The 9,015-nt window shown below is 37.3% G+C and overlaps 1 pseudogene; it reads left to right on the forward strand.

Moving 5' to 3' along the window:
- Positions 1-5,675: 5,675 nt before the first annotated feature.
- LOC101327860 (small ribosomal subunit protein uS5 pseudogene) lies at positions 5,676-6,543 on the forward strand (annotated as a pseudogene).
- The last annotated feature ends 2,472 nt before the right edge of the window (positions 6,544-9,015 follow it).

A 9,015-nucleotide genomic window follows, 5' to 3' on the forward strand; every position in this document is an offset into this window, starting at 1 on the left:
CATGCCATCACCACACTAAAATTTGGTAATCCAATGAATTTATGCAACTCAAGAAGGCAATGGAATTTAAAGTCTTTAGGGAAAGGGCAGCAAAGTACCGTCTAGAATAATTTACAAAATGTAAAGAAAAGAAATTAGGTAATATAAACATATAGAAAGCTAATTGGAGGGGTCTTAAAAGTTCAATCATCATAGAGGAGAAACGCATATTTATTGAGTTCTATGCTAAGTAATTCACATATTTCACACAAAAGAAATGTGGTAACATATGCAATGTTCTTAGCATAGAGGGTGGCATGTAGTGAATGCTTAGTAGAGGCTGAGTACTATCATCTCACTCAATTTCAGAAACATTTCTGTTTTGCAGACGAAGAAAATTGGTCTCTGAATATATGGGCAGCCAGGCAAACTTCACAAAAAGAGAATGTGGTGAAATCAGGATTCCAAGTGAATCTTCCAGACATTAAATATCATCCATTTTTTTCTGCTGTGCTACACGACTTGCCATTTGAGCTAAGAAAGAGGACTTTTCTTTCAGAGAATGCCCCATTGCTCATTCACACCCTATCTTGGCAGATGCAAACACAATTCCATCAGAGGTAGAAGACACTCGAAATCTGCTTCCAAGTGATACTTAAGCCCATTGTGAGAATTTTAGTGCACTTCAAGTATATTCACTCATTCAATAAATATATAATGAACATCCTACTGTATGTCAGGAACTATTCTAGGCACATTTGCAGCACAACATCCCAGAACTCCTGCTCATCCCAGTCAACACCCTCTCCAGAGAAACCACTCTTCTGATGTCTATCACCAATATATTAATTTTGCCTGTTCTTGAACTTCATAAAAATTGAATTAGACAGGTTGTACTCTTTCTTGACTGGTTTCTTCCACACGGCATTTTATGCTTTACTTTTAATTTAGCATTATATAATAAATGGTTTCCTTCAGCAAATTTCATTCAACAGAGATTTATGGAGTGTTAACCAGGTGACACACACTGACGCAGACACTGTGCAGGAATATTCACTATACCCAGTATTATTCAACAATATATTGAGGTTCCAACAAATAAGATAAGAAGGAAAATTTTTTTAAAAAGATAAAACACTTGGAAGAGATTAAAATAATCTCTTGTTTTGATGGTGAGGTGACTGCTTACCTAGAGAATCTTAAAATATTATACCAGAATTAATGCAATATTTGGTAAGGTGATGAAGAAATACATTTAACAATAGTCTTTTTCTGTTGTAACAATGCACTTCTAGAAATCAAAATCGACTTTTTCATTTCTAAAGGTATTATTGGGCATGAATGCCCATATATTTGTCCTTCTTGACACATAGGGATAAATAAGTTAACAAAAGAAACAAAACCCTTGACCTCATTAAACACATATTCTAGAGAGGATAAAGGAAATATAATCCATTAACACAATAAGTAAAATTGTATGGTAGGCTATAACTTGAAAAGTGTGTTAGAAGTGGAAAATTAAGCAAGGTAGGGGGAAATTGCCCATGCAAAGGGGGTACAGTTCTAAATGGAGAGATCATACTCTCAAGCTACCTTAATCAAATCAGTATAACACTGGATGGGGAAAAAAAGGTCATGGAAAAAGAAAAGAAGATCCAGACTTGGCTTTAAATATGTACCATAATTTAAGGTATAATAGAGATGTTATTTTAATTTAGAGGAAAGAGAAGTGTGCTATTTATAAAATAAAGCTGGAACAACCACTATCCATCTAGAAGTTAATAAAAGTGGACCACTCTGCTATACTATGCAGAAAAAATAAAGCCCATTTAGGATAGAGACCAAACCTAAATGTAAAAATAATGATAATAACAAAATGATGTAAAAAAACTCACATGTAAAACTAGAAAGACAATGCATCCTTCATTCCTACGTATTTACTGCACCTTGTTTATGCTAGGTGTTTGAGGCACATAAATGAACAAAACACAGAGCTCCATGTTTAATAAGTAGCAGACAATAACAAGCAAAATAAACAATTATATGATTGATTTTGTCAGGAAATAACAAATGCTATAGAAAAAAAGGAATAAAGAGCATAAAGCAGTGAAAGAGAAGCTGTGAATGCTGAAGCCAGAGTGGGTGGGTAGAGAGTAGGTCAGATTACAATACTAATTAATGCCAAAAGATAGGACTGAAAATGTGGCACTTGAGCGAAGACTTGAGGAAGGTGAACTAATCATTCAGGCAGATTCCTTGGACCAGAGAACCCTGAGCAAAGGCAAGAGTTGATATAAAGGTTCTAATGTGGGAGTGTGCCTTGGGTCTTTAAGGAAAAGCAAGGTAGGTATGTGGCTACAAGAAACTGAGTGGGGTGGGGGAGGGGGATTGAGAGAGAGAATTGAATCAGGTCACATAGAGCACTGTAGGCCCTTTTAAGAACTTCATGTATAACCATTACATCTGAAAAACTAGAAATTAAGCCCTATTTGACAAGATAGAAATTATAAATCTTACTGATTTACATACCATAAAAAAGGAAACAGACAAAACAACAGATTTGGAAAGAAGTATTTGCAGTACCTAAGATTCACTATATCTATACTATACACTAAATAGAAAAATGCAACAAGAGTATTGAAGACAATTCACAAAAGAAAAAAAAAGAAGAGTTCAACAGGTATATGAAGAGTTTATCTACCTTTCTAGTAGTTAAGTCAATGAAAATAGTGACATATGGATATATGTCTGTAAGACTGGAATAAATTAATAAAAACGCTATAATTCTAATCACTGGCTAAGATTCACAGTTACACTTCGTAGTAGACATATGAATCAATGCATTTTAAAGCAGTTTGTCAACATCTAGTAAGATTAATGACATTTATGGAAACTATAATTTTAAGTGATTGCTTTTACACCTTTGTAAGTCTTTTTATCATAATCAATTCAAATATTTATATAAAATTTGACTCTACAACCTGATTTCGTGTATATGTGTGTGTGTGTATGTGTGTGCAAAAGAGTGCAGGTGTGCACACATACTCATATAGGTATTTTTGGATGGGCTCAACATTGGAAAAAGATGCCCAGTGATTTTGGCTTTGGCACCAGAACCCTGGTTTAGTCAAACTTGTCTGTTTTGTTTTATACATAATAATATACATATAAGCATGCATAAGTATATATATTTTTAGATTTATATTTCATATATATGCAAGTAATTTTGGCATAAAAATTCAAGCTTACAAAAACAGGCTTCCTTTTATTCCAATATTCATTTTTTGTTGTTGTTGTGGAAACTAAGGCCCAAAGAAACAACCAACTTTACAGAGTCTGTGAATAATAAAGCCAGACATAGCTCTTTTTCTTTCTTTTTTAAAAAATCATGCCAATGTTCTTACTGGAAAAAAGAGTCTGAGAATTTTGAATTAGATGTGTTCACATAATATATTGCTTGCTTGTCTTCTCTTAGTCCACTCTAGATTTTTTCCACTGTGTTCCAGAGTCTCCCAAACTTTTTAAAGTTTATGCTTGAAATAAAGCAGCATTCAAAAGTTCTCTGTACTGAGGACAAATGTGTTGATTATTGTGTTATATTTCCCATTATAGGAACATCAGAGAGAAATATCTGGACAACAAGTGGCCATGGAGTAGAAATGGAGAATTACTGGGAAATGCATGCAATTCTGTGGACAAGGGACAAAGGATTCTGAAGGCACTGATGCCAAAAAATTCATATCAGAAAAGAGCAAAGAAAGAGGATTTTGTCCCAAGATTTTTTTAAAAATTACAAATACAAATATCAACAAAGGTCCCTAGATGTTTTAAACTTTATTCCAAGTGGAAAAAAGTCTTCCAATTTTGTTGAACACTTTCTTTAGGCAATAAAGCTTACATTTATTTACAACCTCACATTTAATCATCCTGATCTATGTCTAGATTTATATAAAGAAAATAGCCAAGACCAAGAGAAGAGAAGCAACTTGCCTAAGGTCACAGAGTCAGCTATCAGCACTTCCAGAATTGGACTTGTATGTTCTGACACATTCATTATCCCATCCTTTTCCTCACGGAATAACCGGGGGTGAGATCTTGAATGACTGCAGAAAACGGAGAACCCATAGTTCCAGGGACACAAAAGTAAAACAAAAGCATTTTCAAATATATCTACTATAACTGAGGAGAACACATCTTCTGCAATGCTGATATCAGCTTTTTATTTCTGGACACAGATAAAAGTTACATGCTGTACATCACCACTGAGGACATAGCTTCTTGAGGGTGGAAGACTGATGATTCATCTCCTAGTATTTTGTATCTTTTTGACTTCATAATACTTTTCTTTTTCCACTGAGCTTTGAGCACTTTGAAATCATGAAATATATCTTTGATTTTTGGTCCTTGGGGCAAGCTTAATATGATCACAAAGTAGATGTGGATAAATGAATGAATGATTGAATGAATGAATGGGTGCATTTCCAACTTACAAGTGCAAAAACACTTCTACTTGTGGACATGCGACCTCAGGAAGTTGTTGGTGACTCCCAAGCGCTTAATCACTGAAATCGCTTATTATCATATATGTGTGTGTATGTGTGTGTATGTGCACACTGACAGTCACTTCTCCAGTGTTGTCAGTCAGAATCATTCAATACTTAGGGCACTTTATGTTTTGGTATGACTTCAGAATAAATGTATCTTCTTGAGCCACTGAAAATCTTTGATTTGAAATACAATTTGGGGGAGGCTATCATAGGTCAGTTACTATGCCAGGTGCGAAGAATAAAATAGGCAAAAACAATTTCTCTACATGTGCAGAAACTCAGAGATAAGTTTAAGACAAATACGTACGAGGAACTAGAGAGCACTAAGAAGGGCTTTGGACTTGTATTTGGATGTGAGACCTGAAGGATGAATATAAACTGTGCATTCAGAGACGGTGGGCATAGGAGTAGGCAGTGGACTATTTGGGGAAGCTTTTACAGACTGATGGATCTTCATGTGTGAATGGCACATGGTACATGAGAAGATCTGAGAGAAGATATATTTTCATGAATGTGGAGTGTCTATGTTTACTTGGAATGATAAGAAGATGGAGATAAAATCTGAGAACAAAGAGAAAATAAACTCTGAGAGATAGGAGAAAAAAGCGATAAAATCTGAGAATAAGCAGTACCAAATCGCAAAGAGCCTTGTAAACTTAGCCTAATATCTTAAACTTTATCAAGGGCTTTGAAGGTTATTGAGTGGTTTCAAGTAGGGGGTGCAGTGTTATCTTCAGGTTGCTTTTGAGAAAGGTTACTCTGCTGTGTGAAAACATGGTGAGATGGGCAACACTGAAAGAAGATATGTTTCTTCATCTAAGATGCTAACACAGTTGGAAACCAGCAGGGTGTGTTTGAAATGGGTCCTGTTCCATTTGATACACTAGTGCAGGTAGGATTTGAGATAGAGCCAAACACAGAGCCTGGCACAAAATACGCATGCAAAATATCTCAGTTTCTCCCCACTCACTTCTAATTTCCTCCTTTTCTCTTGTCCTATAATTTTCTTAAGTGCTCTTATACGTTGCTCATGTTATGTCTGTTTTATGTATGTGTGTGGGAGAGTGGGGTAAGAATTGGCCTACCTACAGTCAAATCTCCAGGCAGCACCGAGTCTTTCAAGAATCACATTCAATTTCTTATCCATAAAAACACCAAACGGCGGATGACGCTGGTGCTGCGGGAGGGTCCGGAGGCCCTGGGGGCCCTGGAATGGGAGGCCGAGGTGGCTTCCTCAGAGGCTTCAGCCTAGGGGTCCTGGGCCGGGGCCAAGGCCACGGAGCTCACAGAGGCAAGGCCGAGGACGAGGAGAGGCTCCCTGTCACCAAGCTGGGCCGCCTGGTCAAGGACATGAAGATCAAGTCCCTGGAGCAGATCTATCTCTTCTCTCTACCCATCAAGGAATCTGAGATCACTGACTTTTTCTTGGGGGCATCCCTCAAGGATGAGGTTTTGAAGATTATGCCTGTGCAAAAGCAGACCTGTGCTGGCCATCGGACCAAGTTCAAGGCATTTGTTGCCACTGGGGATTACAACGGACAATGTGGTTTGGGTGTCAAGTGCTCTAAGGAGGTAAGCCACTGCCATCCGTGGGGCCATCATTCAAGCCAAGCTCTCCATCGTCCCAGTGCAGCAAGGCTACTGGGGGAACAAGATTGGCAAGCCCCATACCATCCCTTGCAAGGTGAATGGCCGCTGTGGCTCTGTGCTGGTGTGCCTCATCCCTGCCCCCAGGGGCACGGGCATTGTCTTAGCCCCTGTGCCCAAGAAGCTACTGATAATGGCTGGAATTGACAACCGCTACATCTCTGCCAGGGGCTGCACCACCACCCTGGGCAATTTCGCCAAGGCCACTTTTGATGCCATTTCCAAGACCTACAGTTATCTCACTCCTGATCTCTGGAAAGAGACAGTGTTCACCAAGTCTCTGTATCATGAATTCACTGACCATCTTGTAAAGACCCCCACCAGAGTTTCCATGCAGAGGACGCAGGTGCCAGCTGTAGCCACCACATAATTTTATATGAGAAAAATAAAGTGAATGAAGCTGGTTAAAAAAAAAAATCACACTCCAGCTCTTTTAATGCCCTTTCAATTTCTTTTTAGTACTATTTTGAATAGGACTCTCTCTCTCCAGGTGTTCCTTATCATGCGTGGGAAAAAAGAAAGGGGAGAAAGTTATGATTGTCCTTTCCTCCAGTCTCTGAGTGTGACATTGTTCTGTCCATATACAATCTCCCCAATTTTCAGGTATACATAGAGGTCAAGGAAGACATTTTTATCATCCTTTCCCTTATATGTCCTGTTATCTGTGATCTTCTTAAGAAGAACCTGTGGTGAAGTAGTAAGTTGACAAAGTCCACATAGACCTGATACTATTCAATATTCACTAACTGCTTCTCTCTTTGAGGAGAAGGAGGTAAATATACCCTATCTGATCAGATGGTATTATGGTTAATTTTATATGTCAACTTGACTGGGCCACAGAATGTGCAGACATCTAGTTAAACGTTTTTTTCTGGGTGTGTTTTTAAGAATGTTTCAAGAAGAGATTAGCATTTCAGTTGGGGGACTGAGTAAAGCAGATGGCCCTCCCTAATGTTGGTGGGTATCATACAATCCATTGAAGGCCTGAATAGAACTAAAAGATGGAGGAAGGTTGAGTTTGCTTTCTGACTGAGCGTTTGAGATGGGACATTGGTTTTCTCCTAAACTTCGACTGGGACTTACACCATCATCATTCCTGGTTCTCAAGCCTTCAGACTCAGACTGGATTTACACCATTGGCTCTCTAACTCTCTCTATATATATCCTATTTATTCTGTTTCTCTGGAGAACTGTACTAATACTGATGTTAAAACAGGAAAATTATGTCAAAAGGTTGTTATGGAAGAAGAAAACGTGTTACAGTGAAACAACTTTCACTTCCATAGTTCCAACTGCTCTGGAATTAGGGGCAATTTCACCAGGGATGGCAGCTTGACAGCAAATGGCTGAGTCTCTGAAAGGCTATATGATCACTTTTCTAAGTAAACTGTGGAGCGTCTCTTCATTGAGATAAAATGCACAGATCCAGTTTAAAGGAATGCTACAACCCCCATCCACCTGACAAACTATTGTCTTAACTGTCAAACAAAAATATCACACTTCTATGAAACTTTCCTTAATCCCTCAGGTAGAGAATGTTCACAACTTCCTCTGTGCTCAAAAAATCTTTTTTGTACATTACACAGTACAAGCTTGTATTATACTGTATAATTTAAATTTTCATTTGTGTATCCATTGGTCCCACTAGTATCTTCTGATTAGATTATGATTTTATCATGCCCTCTCTCTGTACATTCAGAACTTTCACATAAAAATAGGTGGTCAGCAAAGAAAAAAAAAGAAAAAATGTTTTTTATATTAATGAATGAATCAATCCATACAGGCTCTGAGAAATACCTCCTAAGAATTATTCTTTAACTTTTTATTTGGAAATAACTATAGACTCATAAGAAATTGCAAAGACAATAAATAAAGGTTCCCTGTGCCCATCACTCAGCTTCTCCTAATGATAACGCCTTATATAATTATTGCATATTATCCAAAGAAGGAAATTGATATTGGAGCAATACAATTAACTGACCTTTCTTGGATTTCATTTGTTTTTGTATGTCCTAATTGTTTTTTTGTATGTCTGTGTATATAGTTCTATGAGATTTTATCACCTGAATGATTTGCAGAATAGAAATACAGAACTGTCTTGTCAGCACTAAGAAACTTCCCTGTGCTCCCCCTTTATACTCACACTCTCCCCTTCTTACCTAATCCTTGATAATTATTGACCTGCTCCCCATTTCTATAATTTTGTTATTTTGAGAATATTACATAAATGGAATCATGAAACATGTAACCTTTTAAGACTGTAATTTTTCACTCAGTATGATGCTCCTGAAGTCCATCCAACCTGTTGAATTTATCTGTAGTTTGTTCCTTTTTATTGCTGATTAGTATTCCCTTGCATGGATATACCAAAGTGTGTTTAGCCAGATGCCTAAGACTTTTATTTGATCTTCCCAAGTTTTCTATCATTACCACCCAATGCTTATACTTCTCATAGATGACATAATTAAATATCTCCTCCCCAGGATTCTTTGTGTAAGTGCTTCCAGTTAACTTCTTTTCTATAAGCCATTTCACCTAATCTGAAGTCCTTACTGTGCTAGAGAAGAATAACTAGACATCCAACTTGGCCCTCTTTCATTCTCCAATGCAGCACCAGCAATAGCTCTTTCTCAGTAGTAAGGACATAATATTTATAGACTCTTGGCAAGACTTTGGAACTGTACAGGTTCACAGTAAGTGATTTTGGTAAATGTTCCTAATTCACTCTAACTCCTCCTGCACACATTAATCTTGTACCCCAGGGTTTTTTTGGCAACACATTTTAGATGTTATCATAAAGAATTTATTTCTAAACCATGAATAACTCAGTGAGTCTGAGAGT

The sequence above is a fragment of the Tursiops truncatus genome, chromosome 19, assembly GCF_011762595.2.
Source record: "Tursiops truncatus isolate mTurTru1 chromosome 19, mTurTru1.mat.Y, whole genome shotgun sequence".
Taxonomy (NCBI): domain Eukaryota; kingdom Metazoa; phylum Chordata; class Mammalia; order Artiodactyla; family Delphinidae; genus Tursiops; species Tursiops truncatus.